General features: G+C 45.9%; 1 protein-coding gene across 3 annotated transcripts in view; it reads right to left on the bottom strand.

Moving 5' to 3' along the window:
- ENTREP1 (endosomal transmembrane epsin interactor 1) overlaps positions 1-19,708 on the bottom strand; it is a 367,539-nt gene that overhangs the window by 112,378 nt on the left and 235,453 nt on the right. The window lies entirely within an intron of this gene.

Here is a 19,708-nt window from a genome sequence, read left to right as displayed (position 1 = left end):
GATAAACATATGCCCATGGGCTCTTTAGGAGTGGTCGTACAGGGGCCTTTATTGAAGATTAAGGGCTGACTAAAGTGCCAAGTTACGTACATTTTATGAAAAGTGCAGAAATAACAGCAATACGTCTTGGCAAAACACACATCATATTACAAAATAAAAGCAGCATACCACAAGACTGGATGTTGGGAACTAACAACTTTATCAGTGAATGGCTAGGTCTTAAGAGTCTTCCAAAATGTCTGATGGGCAGGAGCAAGTGATCGACGGAAGAGAATTCCAAGGAGGGGCACCTTAAAGAGAAACCGATCTACTGCTCTTCATTACTTTCCGAAAAAGAAGAACATGGTGGAATCCCTCGGAAGAGGATGTAAGTGCTCTTGTGTGGCTGTAAAGTAGGGAACTAGAGGTGTGTAAAGCAGGGGGCGTGTGTTGTAAAGCACCAAAAACCATTCAAAGTCTCGAGTTCAATGCACTTCCTCCCAGGCAGCCAATTTAGAGACCTGAGAGCCGAAAGCCATTTACTTCATAGCCGTTGCCTCAGCACAGTTCACCCAGAGAATTCTATGTGCAATTCATTCCCATGATCAAATAATTAGGGATGCCCAAGTGCTGACAGTTGACCAAAATCGGTACATAGCTGAATCGCTGCATTTGGCGCAGTTACTCAGTGGGTGTATGGGAGCTGTCCTACCATGGACATTGATCAACAGACTAGATCAGCCTGGGTTGAGTGTTACAAGAGTTTATTCCTCAATAATTACTAAACAGAAAAGACAATAAAATAGCTGTAGCACTAGAAATGAACTGCAATACAATCCTCTTCCCCTGGACTGCCTTTGCACCTTTCTTCCTACTGTAACGCCCGATACAGTCCTTCTGCCACCTCATGATGTTCCGCTCCAATCCCCCTCCCAATACTCCTTCTCCCTATCCTCTCTCCAGACGTACCCTCTCCTTCCTCTCTCCCTCCAGACTTCTCTCCTGAATTGCCGAAACGCTTCAAATTCTTCTTGTGTCTACCTCCATATACCCACACCACTTTTGACTGGACTGTCATTTAAATAAACTTAAGTTCCCTCTTACCTGGGTTGGGCTTGGATTAAGGGTCTGCAGCTATGAAACCTTGAATGAGCAGGGATTTTGATAGGCTCCTCTGAAATACAGCCCATAGATCAGGTGTATTAGAATTTCCTTGTATTAGCAAGAGAATTGCATCAGTGTCCATCGTCTTGGAATGCGGTAGTGAGTGTTTCTGCACATGGCTTACAATTGTTTAGGTCTGTCTGCTTCTCTAAATGTGGTGAGTGCTCACGGGATCTTAAATGGCCAGTAGCATTTTGGTTATATATTTGGCGGTCCCCTGCCCATTGCACAGGTGAGTATTAAGTGGGGGTGACCAGCATATCCTGCCCATAGCACCTCCAGGCCCATCATTCACTAGCTTGTTGAGGTACCAGGCACCCTTGGTCACCTTAATTGATGTCCCCATAATGAGGCAGAGGTCTTTGTCACATATCTCCTCTTCTTCAAACAACCTTCTTTCTGGGAAGAAGAAGCACAATTGCTGGATTCTCACAGGAGGCTTAGATTATTTTCCATTGAGAAAATCTCACAGCCACACAATAACCCATACAGGGGGTCCTAGTTTGTCCTTAACCAAACCAGACCCTATATCTCTGTTGAGAATAGATCCATCTTGACATCAGCAATTATTAATTCAAGACTTGATTACTGCAATAGTCTCTTGGCAGGGACCTCGAAGTCCAATATTCAGTCATTCCAGATGGTGCAGAATAGTGCAGTTCGCGCAGTCTTTGGCATGCGAAAACAAGATCATGTTTCTGAGGCCAGGAAAAAGTTACACTGGTTGACTGTAGTCGCAGGATCCCTCACAAGATTCTCACACTGGCTCACAAATGCTCCTATCTCCCGAAACAGTTGACTCCTGATAAACTTGCACGTGCCTTGCGATCAGGGGATTCGCATAAACGCAAACAGTCATGCTTCAAATTGTCTAAATGCAGTTTTTCAGTGCAGGCATCTAAGGAATGGAATGCCCTCCCAAACAAAATACAATCTATTTCCTCCCTGCTCTGCTTTAAGAAAGCAGTTAAAAAGAAAATGTTTGGCTAGTCATTTTGGCTATGCATCTCCCTTTTAGGATTGTACCCCTGTTTCTGTTTTCTTTATGTCATTTGTGTGCACCCTGAGGCCTATTGGCACATTAGAAGAAGTGAATAAATAAATAAAAATAAATAAAACCATGTCTTTACCCCGTTTTGTGGATTCTTCCACAGATTGTGGAGCTTCCCTAAACCAGGTGTCGAAGTTAGCTAGGCCTATCCACAGGCACCTCTAGCAGTCCTGGGAGGAAAGCCATATCTGCTTTATACAATTCTCAGAGAGAATTGTAGTCTGGCCTTAGCATTTACTTTTCTATCCTTGTGTACACAGGTGACGGGGGCCAGTCTATGCTAGTTCACCAATTGAAGGAGTTCAAGATCGGCATGTGCAGTGGTTTGGCAAATTCCAGAGTCCAGAAGGACCATAACATCTCATTTCTTTGGCTAGATCAGTGGGTAATAGCTTCAATATGTCCTCCCTAGAGTCAGTATCCATGTTTCTTCTGTCATTTTGAAGTCTTGGTATTCTGGCTCAAGCTACCAGTCTTTGTCTGGGAGAGCAGTTTCTTGCGAAACACAATAACTTATTTTCATGGATTTTGTTTGGAAAATAGCCAGACGTGAACAGGATATAGGGATGGTTTCCACGATGGACTTGGATATTGACCAACCTTAGGGCTAGCAGCGAGCTGTGTCTATTTCAAACCTGCATTTCCTGAAAAACTGCACTTTGTTGGACAAAGTTACATACAGCCAGGCAAGAAACATGGCCCCAGAATTACTACCACGCCAACATACAACAATCTCAGTAATGGTATGATGTGATATTTTATTTGTATCGCGCTCATACACATGTGTTTCAGAGCGCGACAAGGCAAGGAAGGGGAACAGGCGAGAACACAACAACGATCTTACTATGCCCAGTGACAATGAGAACGCGCAAGTGCATGGGAAAGGGAAAGGGAACACGTGCATGGAAGGGGGAGAGTGGAGAGTGCAGAGAAGAGGAGACACAGATAAATAACAATACATAAAAATAAATAGATAATAGAGGCAATAAACAGTGGTAGTGCAGCCAGCAAGTGGCAAGTGCTGTGTTTATGGCAGCAGGCAGGGTATGTTTGATAAGTGCAGAAAAAGAAGAAAATGGGAGGTTTGGGGACTCTAAGAGTACAGATACAGGCCCCAGTGCAAGGGGTGGCCAGGAAGCAGTACAGGAGGGTGGCAGGGTGAGCAGGTACCTGGGCCTAGGGGACAGAGGGTGGCCAGGTTCACAGTGCCAAGAGAAAGCAGATTAGCAGGGGAGAGGGGAGCAAAGGCAGATGCAAAGAGGAGGTCTTGAGGTTCTTCCGGAACCGGAGATGGTTCTCCTCAGGTTTTAGAGTGGCAGGTGGTGGTGAAAGGGTCAACAAGCAACTAAAAACAAAGAATATATTTAAGGCAGATTATTATTATCTTTTAATTCATATAGCCTGTTACAGTTTATAAACACACACTTTAAAAGACATCCTACAATTCTAAATATATAAAATCTATGTAGCATATTGTTGTATCACGCTTGGGGTGAATGCAGGTGCTTGGGAATGCACGAGAGAATGTTGGTGTGACTGAGATAATGTTTGTTTATGAGTGTAGGAATGCCTGTTGTGAAGATTCCAGTAGATGTCATTTGGAGGGGCTCAGCCTGGGTGATGGGACCCAGTGGTTCATGTTTATCATCCTAATGTAACTGGAATAAATATTACCTATGGAACGTGTCAGATGTGTCTAAGGAACGTACTTTTGTACACTGGCGATGAGTTGGTCTTTCTTCAAGGAAAGGAAAATAACCTACGTGGGAAAAGAGTACATAAAGGTGACCAGTCTGCTGCGGGGGGTGCAGACAAGAAGGAAAGAAACCACTGCTCCCACACAAGTAAGTCCCATCACCCAGGGCAAAGAGAGAGATATGAGGGTAGGCTTTCAAGTTACAGAGGGTTACCCAGGACCAGGAGAAAGGGAGAGCTGCAGCCTTAGCATACCCCAGAGAGAAGAAAGAGGAAGAGCTAATGTACATTTGGCTAGTGCTGAACAAGCAGCACATCTTCTACGCCAGTATAAAGAAAGAGGGGTAGCTACATTCAGCAACCTACGAGTAAATATTAGAGGTATCAGTGCCCCAAAAATAAGCTTTTTGGGGAAATCAAGCGATCTTTGACATTCCCTGTGGAAGGAGTAAGGCAGTTGCGCCTGGCACAGTGGAGGCCCAAAAGAAAGAAAAACTGTCAAGCACCAGGCTAAAGGACTGTGGCCAGAAGACAGCGGTCGATCAACTCTGCAGAAAACGTATGACGCGTGTGCTGACTTCGCATATGAGGCGAGGTTACCTGGTGTTGCAGTACAGCTAAGTAAGAAGTGCTGCATATGGTTAAAAGTTAGTTATCCCCAGCAACCCACCAGCGTGAGAAGAGATGGCACAGGAGGCCCAGAGGATGTTTCGGTAGAGGGACGTGGTGGTGTTGCGGTGGTGTGGCGGTTGCCCAGGAGGGTTGTGTTGGCTGCCGCGACAGGGAAGCAAATGGTGATCTCACATGTATGCTGGGGGGAGTTAGTGATTGGAACGGTGATAGCACAGCGTTCAGATGCCGTTATTGCTGCCACCACCCCGATGGTTAGAGTAAAGGACTCATGGGGTCACAGGTTGGAGGCACAGCGAGCACCATACCTAGATACGCAGGACCTCGGAAGAATATGCAGCCAGGATCTGATGGCTGTATGGTCATGATGTGAAAAGTACTGTAGGTGGGCGCGGCCCTTTTATAATTAAAAGAAGGGGTAGCAGTTGGGACAGACACTCATTGAGCATCCCGGCAGCTCAAGGAGGGACAGACGATAGGTGTGTGACGTGGGACAGAAGCTAGGTGTGGGAAAATGTACATTACCCAAGTACTTGTCATGATGCGAGGGGTCAGTTAACATAAAAATGGATCAGGCCGTTACTTCTGGGCAGAAGTTTTTTTTGTTGACAAGAAGTATCATTTGAACGGTATGGAGCCAGAGATACGCTGTTCAGAGGCGCACAGATGTTTTTTTGTGATATGCCGGCGAGGTGTTCTTTGGCATAGCAAAGTAGCACTCACAGGTTGCAGAAAGAGGTTCAGGGGTGTGCTGAACACACGACCAGTATCTTTTTTGATGTGTTGTTAAGCACCATAACGTGGGCTATGAAAACGTAATAAGAACTAGTAATGGTGTATTATGACGAGTTTCCTATTTCAGAGACTCCGGCATAGAACCTTTTCCCAATTTTGGCTTCCTGCATTGCACCTAAGTCAGTTCACTCTCATTCAGTTATGAAATGAAGTCAGACAAGGCAATCCAAGGAACTGGACTGAAGAGGTCTCCATTAAGGTGCAGCATGAGCATATGTTTGAAAAGGCAGACCAAAAGATGCAATGTATGATTGCAGAGTGTGAATGAAGGTAGAGGTAAAAAGGGACTGGAGGGAGGGAAGAAAGAGGCTGAAGAAAAACATTTCAGCAACTCAGATTGAGATGAAAATGAGGACAATGTCGGGCATTGAGTTAGAGATGAGCAAACAGCCAAAGGATGAATAAAAGACACCTGTCTGGAAGAGCATTTGATCACTCACTGTGTTGAATGCTACTTATAAAGCAAGAGAATTAATGCACTGAGGCCATCAACATCCAGCATCATGCTATGAAAACCATTAACAGGGTAGTCAGCACTTACTCTTTTCCAATTTTGGAACAAAAATTCTTCCTAAACAGTGTGGACCACGTATTCATTTCCAAAACAGTTTAATACATTCTGGAGCTCATTTTCGAGTTCCAGCATTATTCGGCGGTAGGGACATGTACGTGGCAACCGGTCCCTGCTGCCAAATTTTTATCATTTGCATGGCAGAGTGTAAAAGTGCAGGACAAAAGGGGCGTGCGCCATGTCCATGTGCACTCCGTATGCACTTTTGCACTCCTCCATGCAAAGGAAGTAAACACTGTCTACCATGTATGCATGGCATGCAACGTTTACAATGGATCCCTCTGAAGTCTGCCTCCTTTTTGCTGGTGCAAAAAGCCAGCGGGCTCCATAGGGATCCCCAGGGAAGAGGGACAGAAGAATGTGGCCCTCGTTGCTCCCGCCCCTTCCTCATCCCGACAATACAGAAATAACAGGTGTACATCGTTCTTGCCCCCTCCTCTCCATCACCACTGTACCACAGGTGTGAGAAATGCTGTTCGCTCAGACAACCCTTCAGACTCTATCTTGATGACACTGTAGAGGAGATAAACTTGCAGACGATGGAGCAAGTGGACTGACTGACCGCGCAGAGCCGATGATGACTAAGACGTAGATGTGTTAGACATGAAGCGCATATGCATCCCTGCACGAAGCTACACAGACACTTAGATTAAACTTATCTTAGACACGAAGAACATGCTTTTGACCCACTTAGATAGATGACAAAGGGCCTCATTCAGACCCTGCTGGTCCAGAAACAAGGGTGCTGGTAAGCTTACTGGCACTGTTGTTTCCAGCCCAGCATATTACCGGTCTGCCTGCCGTAGCCGCTGTGCCCAACAGGTCTGACCCTACAGGGCACAGCGGCCACGGTAGGCAGACCAGTCACGGAAGCACCAGAACCATTACCAATGGTGCCGGTGCTTCCGTGTCTCCATTCCCATAGAGTCCAAATGGACCAAATTCCCATAGAGTCCAAATGGACTCTATGGGAATGGGGAACACATTTTACTGGCGCCTGCCTTACCAGGCTGCCGGGGTGTAATCCCCCGGTGGCACCGGGAAGTCAGGCACAGGTAAATATTTACGGGTCCGTCGGCAACCCACCAGTACCACTGGCACGGTTATTGCCAGACCCGTAATGAGCCCCATACACACTGCTGTGCAGTAACGCAAGATGCACCAGAATAAGACATGAAGCCTGCTTAATTCTGAATGCAGTGAACATAGGTAGCCATGAAAATAAAAATGGAAGATGCAGCCATTTTGAAGTGAATGATAAACACATAGAAGGCTCGGGAACGCAAGCAGAGGCCTGACTCGCTGATTTAAGCAGACTAGAATGGTCGTTCTTCCGGTGTACGTATTCCAGCCAAAGCAATCAAGGGAGAGAGTTTCACATTGACACTCAAGGATACAGACAAAGGCAGATATTAGAAACAGTCCTATTAGACTAGACAGCTGCATAAATAAATGCTAGAAAATCCTCATAAATGTGTAGCAGGAAAATCAAGCTAGTCATCTCTACACACGAGATCTGAGACTGGGGGACAAAGCCTATTTATTCGAGCCAGAAAGAGACCTTCATCCCCACCTAGCTCCAATGTACCAAGGCTGAGAAGACCCTCACTGACCAATCCCTACCCACCTTCCGCGTCAATTCACACTTTGTTGCACTGCACAATTATAATGCACTAACCTGACATGCCTTTACTTGCAACCTTTAGAAGGTGGTCACAAGTGGAGCCACCATATTAAGTATATCCAATCAGAGCACTAACCCCATACGTATACTATATATAGTTTTCCCAACTAACCAACCCCAGCCTACCCTAGGGTTTTATAGAATAACATGTCACTTATGATATCAAAGGACATTTAAAGATGTTGAAAAGCCTGTAACAATTTGAGAGAGAGGATTGGAAATTCAGTGATATCCATTTTCTGTCCCTGTTCACGAGATCTTTTAATAAACTGTTGGTTTTGTCAATTTGTTTTACTTTTCTGTTTTTCTGGCCTGGGGATTTCCCCTGAATCGGACCTCTTGCTATTCATATTTGGGGGCTTATCCTCACCCCTCCACTTCAAGTGGTAGCAGAGGATGGTTCGTCAATGCCCCTGGCAAAATACCATTTTTTCCCACCACAAGCCTGAAGGGATGCATCAAGACCCGCGAGGACCAGATTGGCAATCACACATAAACTACTGAGGCGGTTGTCAGGAGCCCCCTTGGTGAAATTCCTGCCCGCTCCCTGTAAAACGCCAGGCAGACTAGAAGGCGGAGTGGCAGATTGTGGGAGTGACAGTGTCCAAGTGAACCCACGGAGTGCAAGTATGAGTCCAGCAATATGACAAATATGGGTAGGGAGGGAATTGTTGTTGTGAGTTGTTGTTTTTGTAATTTATGGAAGAATCCCTGTTTCTAGGGGTTAGCTTAGTTTACGGGTGATTAGAGAATCCCTGTTTCTAGTTTTTAGATTAGTTTATGGATGAAAAGAGAATTCCTGTTTCTAGGCGTTGGGTTACAGAAGGTTGCACCTTGTTGAGTATTACAGAAAAAATAAAAATAATATAAATACAAAGATGAAATGGTTTTCCTATGCTACAATGTGGAAGAAGGGTCACGCCCCTGAGTGGGCACTTTAAGAGATTAATCCCCTGTGAGTAAAAGCAGGATGGCAGCCGTGGGATGTTCGTGTTGCGTGCAGTATTGTCGCTTATTGTGTTGATTTGAGTGCACTCCTATCTCTTACATGCATAGTGGTTGATGACGCCAGAAGGAGGTTGTGCATAGGATATAGCACATTGGCTGGACGGTGTCGGTCCACAGCAGAGCACAGATGTTTGTGAAAAAAGGGGGAAATATTTTGTTTTGTGGCGCTGTAAGGCAGCAGTTGGAAAGGGAAGGCTTGTCTCACTCGAGAGGCTGAGGTTATTGAAGACAAAAAGATTGTGGTACCATTGGGTACGACTCTGGGAGCACTCAGAGGTTTGGATTGGCCTTTAAGGGCGGAGGTTAGAGTGTGGGTGGCTTGCTGTTTGCGCCTTTGTTGAAGGTGGTGAAGACGAAGAGACTGGTGGAAAAAAATCAGACATTGTTGTGTTTTGGAAGAGTGGATTTATCGTTGACAAGAACTCTAAGATAAGGTTGTAAGAGAAACCTGAAGGTATCTCCCTGGCTAAACCCCGGGGATCATCCAGGTGGCCAGGACATAGCCATCGCTATTGGATCCAGTTCCTGGGGGTGGAAGAGTAAGGGAGGATCCCTTGGATGGAGGTCCTCGAAGAGTGGGGGGGGCACCAACGAGTGAGATGCAGCATCCCCCTTCTTTCAACACATTTTCCCCATACTACCTCGTAGGACATTCAAAAACACTGCCCCCACCCCTTTTCCAACACAAACACTTGCGCACAACATGCAGGGGAATGTACAAACACCAAAGCCGTTTATCGGATATGTCCCAATACAAGGGTCAGGCAAAGTCAGACAATTGACCAGAATCACGGCCGTTTCCCTTCCCCACAAGCATAAAAGGTGGAGAAAGAGAACACAGTACGAGCAAGGCAGACCACACGACGAGACAGCTAATCATGCCTGGCAGTTTAAGAGAAGGAGAAAGGTGGCGAGAATCGAGAGGGTGCCAATGAGAGAGATGACCTTGCCCTTTACAGCCCACACCCATGATACCTTCAGAGAAGAAATCGTAAGACCAAGGACAATAGCTGAAGTGTATTGCAGCAGGTGTCAACTATACCCGCTGCGTATCGACGATGATAAGCAGGGAGTGAGGGAGACTCCTGCAACCGTGGTACCGGCTTTGACTCCAGTTACGAGGAAAGCCAAGCAGTTCATCACAGCCAGTGGGTCGAAGGGAGAGCCGATAAGAACCAGGCTTTGGTGAATTAAAGTTGCAAAGTGGCAAAGTCAGAAAAGTACAAAGAGACTTTGAAAAAGTAAATTGTTAAGGGGGAGACCAGCTGCAGAGGGAACTGGCACCACATGAGTGCTAACTCAAAAGACTCTGGTCGATCCCCGTCTGAGTGAAAATACAGATACCAGAAAGCCATAGGAGAATCACCAAGATAGGTTAAAGTGGTCATACAGGAGGTCAAGCAAAATCCCTGTACAGTCAAAAGCCTTTGACTTAAGAACTGTAACGAAAGCAAGGGAAGTGTATCCCGTAATGTGTGAAAGTTAATGTGAATGTGAGCTTGGCAAGAGTGAACCCAGACGAGGGAGGCTGACGAAGAAGGGGCAAAGTCTAAAGTCCCAAGAAACAGTGTGTTGACCAAGGTGAACCTGGCAGAGAGATGTCTACTGAAACTGTTTAAAAAGACATTACGATTCCTAAATGAAGGAAAAACCATAGTGAACACAGAGGAGGGAGGCTGAGATTCGACAAGGATCTGCGTCCAGAATAGGGGTAGCCTAGGTGTGGAGAATTTTGTTTTGATACTTCAGAACCTGACAGGCCCTCGAGAGAATACAGTTATCCGAGGTCCTGAGATCAGAAAAAGAACCTTTTAGGGATTTGCGCCCAGAAAAGATGGATCCCGGGTTGAACGTCAACACCCAAAAACCCACTGGAATAGGACTATTTATTTGATTTATGGAATACGATTTGTAAAGTGTCAGCACCCGGAAGAGGGGGATCTAGGGGTGAATCCATTCCTCGAAGAGTACATGAAAAGGAACTTTGTGTTTGTTATTTTACTGACCCACAAAGGCAAGAGACTTTTGTTGAAAAGAGACTTGGCCATCGAGGCTTCAGAGAAGTGAAACTGGAACTGTAGTCTCGTGCTGGTGAAAGCTTTAGAACGGTGCTGTGCTCAGAAATCCCACCTTATCCCATGCTCAAAACGTGGGAAGGAAGACCCAGACTACTGCATCCTGACATATTATTTGTGAACACTTTTTTCCTTTCTTGAAAACTATCCCACACCCTTTTTGTATTCGTTGTAAGGATTGGCAATAGATTTTTTTTTAGTATAGGCCCTTTTATTTGACGCCACTAGGACTGCCTTATTTTTCATTTGATGGTCGACGCTTGCTCCCATCTTAGATGGAGGTTTAGATTAGGTGTTTTTTCAACCTGCATACAGTTAATAAACTCCCTGGAAATGTGATCACTTGTGTCTGTCTTTATGTTGCCACCATGAGTTGCATACAGTTGCCAGTGTTTGAAACATACAAAATCCCACTTTGAGGTCAAGTAAGTATTGGCAGTCAGACAGTGACGTGCCATCATGGGAGATACTCCCCTCAGACATTTGTGCAAGTCCCTTCTGCAAAATCAGGACAGGATATGCAAGTATAGCGCAGGATGGACTTGTGATACAGAGGGCAAAATGGCAAGGCCATGGCTGGCGGGGGAAGTCTTTCGAAATCTGTGCTGCAAACATGGCCAAATATTTGCATGCCATGTACAAAGGCAAGAAATTGAGCAACTGACCAGTGATATTGGAGTTATGGAGGATGTTTGAGGACAAGGATGTGGACCCACTCAAGGGAGAGTGGATGCTCAACCAGCATTATATGGGGGCTGAAGCGGCCATGGCTCCTCCTCCTCAGACAACCAACCCACAGATGGGAGGGCATGGATTTTACCTCTTGAAAGAATTAAAAGAAGCAGCAGGTCACACCAATCCAGTCTATGTGCCTCCAGTGTACAGTAGTGAAGATACACTTAGCAGAGATAACCTAACAAATACGAGATTAGGGACCATGACTGACAAGCGCAAAGAGCTCAGTGCACTGCAGGAAAAGTTGATGGGGTGATGAGGCAACCAGCGATGTAGAGGGGACTACGGGACACCAGTCTCAACGAATGAGTGGGTAGGAGGACAAATATTGCTTAAACTAGATGGAAGGGGCACAGTGGAGCCCGGAGACCCAGAGGGTGAAGCTAAGAAGTGCCTTTCAACAACTGTAGGGAGGCCGCAGTACAATACCCAGACACATCTGACATGAGCATGATTATGGCAAGCAAAATGCATGGGGATGAAGACCCAATTCAGTATATTCAAGAGATCCAAGAACACTGGCGTCTTGAGACCTGTGAACCGTGGGACAAAACCGTAGGTTTGTTTTATCACATACTCAGTCAGGGACTACTAGAGCAAGTACAGAAGCAGCTGAAGAAAATAGTGGGGATGGAGGCAAAGCCATTTTCGGAACTTCAATTGACTATAGTGCATTATTGTAGGTTGATGCAAGAGAATGCGAGAAGGAAACACGAGGAAAGGAAACAAGAAGTAGCGAAGAACATTATCAAAATATGCAATGGAAGGGGCGATGTTGACAAGCGGAGAGGGAGTGGCTATACAGAATGCGCAGCATCAGCAACAATGGCAGGGGGAAGTTTTGCAGGAAGAGGGAATGCTAATCATTGCCCACAGGGACGAGGAGGCATACACAGGAGGAGAGGAGCAGGACATTACACACAGCATGGAGGGGAAGGTTTGAGCGGGGGACCTGTCCTGCACTCAGGACCACCACCTCAATGTTGGTCATGCAGAAAGATGGAACACATAGCCCGGGTAAGTAAGGAAAAGTGAGGAATGCAACAGAACTGGCAAGATTTTAGAGGGGGGGGTCGACACATTCACCAGCATACACTAAATAGCAGGCCTATGCACCACAAATGGCATCAACACAGCATGCACTGGCACAGTTACAACAACCTATGAAGCAGATACTGCAAGCATCTGTGTACATGCAGCAACTGCAGACAACACCACAAGCACTGGAACCGCATAACACTGTGGTCGCGAGAGACACCACAGTACAGACTTCCATGCCAAGGCTAGGGAATGTAGCTATAGCGGGAGGGAATCCCTTCAGACGGATGAGCTTATACCCACAATAGGACAGACCACAGACTGACTTGATGTGTTCAATCCTATCTGTTACACCCGACCCGAACGAGTAACCACATGTGGGGCTAACCATAGGTGACAAGACTTTCTCCTTTCTTGTAAACACAGAAGCCACTGGTCCTGTGTTAGGGAGGGGAGACACCCCACGTCAGGTATTGCCATGTATACACAAGGTTTTTCTGGAGCCCCCAGATGTTGTTCAGTTCACAGACAAATTGCCAATCTCAGGGCTAGAGCATGATCTTACCATGCTGCTTTTGTATTCCGAACAGGCACCAGTTAACATAATGGGAAGGGACATGATGATTAAGTTCAACGTGACCATCTCCAACACGACCAAAGGATAGTATACTCTACTCCAGGGCTTAACTATATGAATGCATGAGAATGTATTCAAGCATTCTGCGGCCAGACCCTACAGAAAGGGGCGCCTCTAGATCCTGAGGTATTTCAGTATGGGGTAGATATATTGCTAGCATGGCTTCAGGGATATAAGGTAAACTACTCCGGTTACCAAACGAGGTAACGTTATCTACCAAGGCAGAAATTTCCCTTGACGAGGAGGAAGGACAGGTATAATGATTAGAACTGGAGACATTTATAGTAAAGGAAGAGAGAGTAGTGATCCACGGAACTGATGATATGGGGAAAGCTTGGAGGCAGTGATTGCAGTAGGGGAAGGACACAGACTGACTGACTTGAAAGATGAAGAACAGTTTTTTGGGATGACTATTCAGATATTGAGACAGTGTTTTTTATGAGCATTACTTACTGGATGAAAATCACGTATAGGGAAGTTCCACAGAGGATGGCCCTGATGAAAAGGACACCATTATTTCTTGAGGATGATATGGCACAGGTACCGAGCATATTATGGACTAACAGCCCGTATGACGTTGGTTTGTTGAAGGGGATAGGAGTGGGCAAAATAAACCTCAAGCCAGGGGCGATTTTGCCAAGAGCAAAACAATATCCCTTAACTAAGGAGGCAGATAAAGGCATTGTGTTCAGACAATATCTGCACTAGTGCAACAGCGGACCTTAGTATCATCAGAGTCTCAATGTAACACGGCTGTGTACCCAGTGAGGAAGGCGACAGGAGGGTTTTGGTGTTTTATACAGGATTTGTACCTGCTGAACAATATTGTTGAGGCAGAGTTTCCATTAGTTCCCAATCCAGCGACAATATTATGTAGCATTCCACCAGAAGCCACACATTTCACGGTAATAGACTTTAAGAACGCGTTTTTCTCGATTCCCCTTCATGAGGGATCACAAGACCTGACTTCTTTCTGAATAGTGTGAGGAACCTGAGGGTATTCTCACTACTATTCCCGATGGGTCCTCTGCGCAGGTGGCCAGGGATAGGCCATCGCTTTTGGATCCCGAGCCTGGGGATGGACAAGCGAGGGAGGATCACCTAGGTGGAGGGTCTGTGGAGACTGGGAGTGAATTGCCCTTAGGAAAGACATGGTAAAACCATTTTCCTACTACTGACCAACACAACCATATGACACTAAAAGTACTGGGACGAGGAAGAGACAATCGGGAGTAACAAAGACTAGGTACTTTTATCGCTCAGGTACTGTGACGAGGAAGAGGCCTGCAGAGAGAAGTAGAGGTCTGGCATGTCCCCGTAATTATGGTCAGGCAGGGCTAAGTGTACATCCGCACCTACAGCCTGTTAAAAGGCTGCAGGTGTATGAAAGGCCCAATCAGGCAATGCCAGCAGGTGACGCCGTGGCTGGTGAAGCCGGGGCAGGAGAGGCAGTGGTTAGAGAAGCCATGGCGTGGAGGAATCAGCAGCAGCAGAGAGGCCAAGAAAAGCAGCGGGGAGCTGCATGTATGTGGCACACCGGCGGTTCAAAGGAGTGCAGCCCGGTAGCTAGGGCTCCGTGGAACCGAGCGAACATTGAAAAGGGAGCCATGCCTGGAGGCTTCCAATTGTTGTGGTGTTCTCAGTGCTCGCTCTCCTGGGGTCAGAAGCCGACCATGAGTGCCTAAAGGGCAAAAGATGTAGCCTTGAAGTGGAGGACCAAAGGCCAAGTGATCTGCACTGCAGGAACACCGAAAGAAGCAACCAGTGAGTTTCAACAAGAAAGGAAACACGATATGCGAGCGTTTGAAGATGCGTAGAGGATTACGTTGTATCAGAGTGGTCGCATGCATTATAAATCACGTTTTGGGAGGTCTCCAATTCGCATCTTCATTAACTTTTTAATAAATAAGAATGCTTTGTAACAAAGTGGTCGTGTACCTATTAAGTATGTTTTCAAATGTCTCTGAGTGCTGGGCACGCCACACAAGCAATTTATAAAGACTTATAACAAGGATATCAAATGAATTAAACTTTTTCCAATTGTTACAAAAGTCTCTGAGTGCTAGGCACATTACAAAGGCCATTTCTAAAAACGTATAACAAAGAAATCAATGAATGAAACCTTTTTCCCACTTGTTACGAAAGTCTGCGAGTGCTGGGCATGTCACACAAGCAATATATAAAGACTTACAACCACAAGATGAAGCAAATGAAATCTGCTAATTACAGAAGTCTCTGAGTGCTGGGCACGTTATTAAAGGCATTCTACAACAATATTTAACAACAAGGCGAATCGAATGAAACACCTATTGAATTATAAATCTCAAAAATTGATGCAACTTTAAATACAAGTAACTTTTACTTACAAGTGAACAATTGAACAGAATTTCAGCAATACAAGTGAACCAAATCTATATTGGTCTACAAAGTGAATGGAACTTTGGGGATGAACTTTAACAAATTAATAATCTGCAATTTTCAATCAAGGCATTCTTATATAAAGACCAACTATATCTAGATGGCGCAAGAGTGGTGCATATCTTTAAGAAAGCTAAACAATTTATGTTGTGAATCTGGCGTAAAGTAGTGAAGATGCAGTTAGTGGCCATAAACTGGCGAATAAGAAAATGACTATGATTGATGAACGCAAGGAGTGCAGCGATTTGCAAGCGAAGTTGGCTAGCGCCGACGAGTTAACTAAGGGACGCAAAGGGCATGAAGAGGTGACAGTTTCACCAAAAGAGTGGGTTCGAGGGCGGATATTACTTAAACTGGACGGAAGGAGTGTAACAGAGCTAAGAGACACTGAGGAGAAAGCTAAGACACAAAGGGAAAAAGAGGAACAGGACAGATAATGGAGGAAATGAGCAGAACAGAAAGGGAGGAGAGGAAGTACAGGAACAATTGAGAAAGGAGGCAAAGAAAGTAGAAGAGACGGAGAGAGAGAGGAAAGAGAAAGGAGGAGAAGACAGAAAGAAAGAGATGGCGAGGAGAAAGGCAAAAGAGGAGAAGGAAAGGCAGACACAATTTAAAAGGGAAAAAAGAAATTGAAAGACTTGTTAAAGAACATCGATGTAGAGAGGAAGGGGAGAGAGAAGTAGAGAGAGAAGTAGAGAGAGAAGCCTCAAGCAGGCAGAGGATATAATGGCAGAACCCAAATGCTTAAATGACTATGAGGTAGAGGGAATAAGGAGGAGGTTTGGGAGAGATAGCACTTCTGCCCCTAAGGCAAGCAGAAGCATAGCGGGATCCCCACAGAGGGGACTAAGCGACTCACTGGACAGAGCAGTGGGGAGACAACAAGGGAAAAACATGTTGAGGAGGCTCAACTTTGAGGAAATTGGGGACGAGGACAGCAACGATAACGTAGAAACAATGGGGTCAGACGAAGAACTAGGGGAGAGTGATGATGATGAAGGAAGGAGGTTAAATCACCCCTCTGAGGGAGGAAGCCAGAGTGGGAGACACTGTGATATGAAGAGGAAAACGCAGAAAGGGCAAAACTGGAATTTGAGGGGCAACTTGAGCGCTCCAAAGGTAGATCGCATAGCGCAGACGAAGATGCCCCATATGTGCAGAGGTTGAGGGAACTACCCGGACAAAGAAGGACTAGCATGACAGGAGCATTTACCATTATGAAAGGCATAGGGAGACATGACAGAGGTGTGGGGCTGATACAGTTTCCATTGCTAGAAAAGGGTGGCGGACAACTACAATATATACCGTGGCAACAGCTGGACAAGGATAATTTCAAGTGTAAGCTACCCTCGTTAACTTCAGGAGCGGGAAATTGATTAATGAGCTAGAAATACTAACAGCAGGGACGACACTGGCAGTGGGGGACATGAAGAGCTTACTTCCAGCCATTCTTGGGGAGGTCACTGACGATGTTTGGAAATGGGCAGGGTATCCTGGAGTGACAGCGCAGAACACAGAGTACGATGCAGCGCCATTCAATAACTGCAGAGCAGACGTATGGCAGGCTTTGAGAGTACAGTACCCAGACATATCTGACATAAGCGCAATCATGGCACGCAAAATATGTGAGGACGAAGACCCACTCCAATATATTCAGGAAATACAAGAACGTTGTCATCTCGAGAAGTGTGAACTGTGGGACAAAATTGTAGATTTATTCTACCACATATTAAATCAGAGATTACCAAAACAGGTGCAGAAGCAACTGAAAAAATGTGTGGGGATGGAGGCGAAGTCGTGGTCAGAGATTCAGCTGAGTATAGTGCATTACTGTTGACTAATGTTGGAGAACGAAAGAAAGAAACATGAGGAAAGCAAATAGGAAGAAGCAAAGTTAGTTCAGAAGAAACTGTCAAAGTATACAAAGGAAGGGGCGATGTTGACAAGCGGAGAGGGAGTGGTTACCCAGAAAACTCAATATCAGCAGCCAATGGCCGGGGGAAGCTTCACAGGCAGGGGGGACACTAACTATTAGCCGTGGGGAAGAGGAGGTGTGCCCAGGGGCTGAGGAGCAGGATACCCAGCACAACAACAGGAAACAGGTTTAACAGGGGATAGCCCAAACCCGTGGGAGGTCCACCACAGTGTTAGACATGCGGGTAGATAGGCCATATATCTCGAGTGTGTAGAATACATCGCAGGCTTGGGTGTACATGCAGCCATTGCAAGCAGTATTGCAAGCACTGGCACAGCAGAACGTTGTAGCTGTGAGACACGCAGACACTGCAATACAGACTCCCACACAGAAACTAGGGGGAGTGGGCATAGTGGGAGGGAATCTTTTCATGGGGACAGGGATTACTCTAGCCCCACAACAGGACAAGCCACAGACTGACTTGAGGTGTTCAATCCTATCCGTTACACCCGACCCGAACAAGAAACTACGTGTAGGGGTAACCATAGGTGACAAAACATTCTCTTTCCTTGTAGATATGGGGCTGACTAGATCCTGTATTAGGAAGGAGAGATACCCATTGTAAGGAGTTGCCATGAATGCTCAAGGTTTATCTGAGGCTACGGATTTAATTCTGTTTACTGACAAATTGCCAATCTCCATTGGGGAACATGACCTCAGTATACTATATTCCCACCATTCTCCAGTTAACATAATGGGAAGGGACATGATGAGTAAATGCAACATGACCATCTCATTTACTCACCCAGGGACTGTATGTTCTACCCCAGGAATTTGCAGACAGACGTACAGAGGGGGATGCCCATAGACCCTGAGCTTTTTCAATATGGGGTGGATGTGCTGCTAGCATGGCTACCAGGGATACAGGGCAAGCTGCTTTACTTGCCCAAAAAAGTGTTGTTCAGACCAGAGATCCCCTTAGATGAGGAAGAAGGAGAGGTGTTTCCACTTGAGTTGGAGACAGTTATAGTAAGAGATGAAAGGGATAGTGCTACACAGGACTAACAACACAGGGCGAGCGTGGAAAGCAGTAATTGCATTAGGAGAAGGGGACAGACTGACTGACTTGAAAGATGAAGCATTGTTTGGGGACAACTATGCCGATATTCAAACAGTGTTCTTTATGAGCATTACATACTGGGTGAGAATTCATTACAGGGAAGTTCCGCAGAAAATGGCCCTGATGAAAAAGGAGCCACAGCCATTTCTCGAGGAAGATCCAGCACAAGTACCAAGCGTACTGTGGATCAATAGCCCATATAACATTGGCCTATTGAAAGGGGTAGGAGCTGTTAAAATTAAGCTCAAGCCAGGGGCAGTCTTGCTGACAGCAAAGCAATATCTTCTATCTGGGGAGGCAGACAAAGGTATGTTTGAGCCAATTTCCAAACTAGTACAGCAGGGAATTTTGGTATGATATATGATATGATATGGCATTTATAAGGCACCTATGCAGAAGTGCTTCATTTGGTTCCATCCAAATCTCAGTGTAAAACAGCTGTGTACTTGTGAAGAAGGCAACAGGGGGATCATGGCGTTGTATCCAGAATTTGCACCCTTTAAACAATGTTGTTGAAGCAGAATTTCCATTAGTTCCCAATCCAGCAATAATATTATGTAGAATCCCACCAGAAGTCACCCGCTTCACAGAGATAGATTTGAAGAACACGGGGTCAAGGGTGCGGGTGTTTGCGCCTGCCATGGTGCCTGGTGCCCATTCTGTCTTCAGTTGCTGCTGCTGCTGACTATGGCCCCACCCTCCCGAGGACAAAGTCTGCAGAGACCCCGCAAGGGTGAAGTCAGCAGTGGTCAAGGGTGCAGGTGTTTTCACCTCCCAATGAGTGCTCAGGAACTTACCCCGCCGACTGTAAGCAGCTTCTTTCCGGCAAAGACATTTCAACAAGAGTGCTGCCACTTGATGTACGCTGGTAGCATCACCCGGATTGCAGTGAGAGCTAATGTGATGCAAACACCGCTAATTTGCAACAATGCATCTGTAGTCCAAGTAGCTCCTAGCAGTTCCCAGCGGATTCTTGCAACCCTGCGCACCATCCTACCCCAATCTGCAATCAACTTGCAAACCCTGAAACTTAGAAACCTAGTGACCCCAAATTCTTTTGCTTCTCCCAGAGGCCCTCATACACCCTGAGATCCATGAGTCACTAGGAAGTACTGTCACACAAGTGAATCCGGCGCCAGTGACGGTGCCGGCCACCAAACTTAAAAGGAAAATTCATACAGTAAAATGAAAAA

This window comes from Ambystoma mexicanum, chromosome 6p, assembly GCF_040938575.1.
Source record: "Ambystoma mexicanum isolate Mex_15411 chromosome 6p, UKY_AmexF1_1, whole genome shotgun sequence".
Classification (NCBI taxonomy): domain Eukaryota; kingdom Metazoa; phylum Chordata; class Amphibia; order Caudata; family Ambystomatidae; genus Ambystoma; species Ambystoma mexicanum.
The sequence above is the reverse complement of the archived record's forward strand: the minus strand, read 5'-3'. Positions and strand labels throughout refer to the sequence as shown.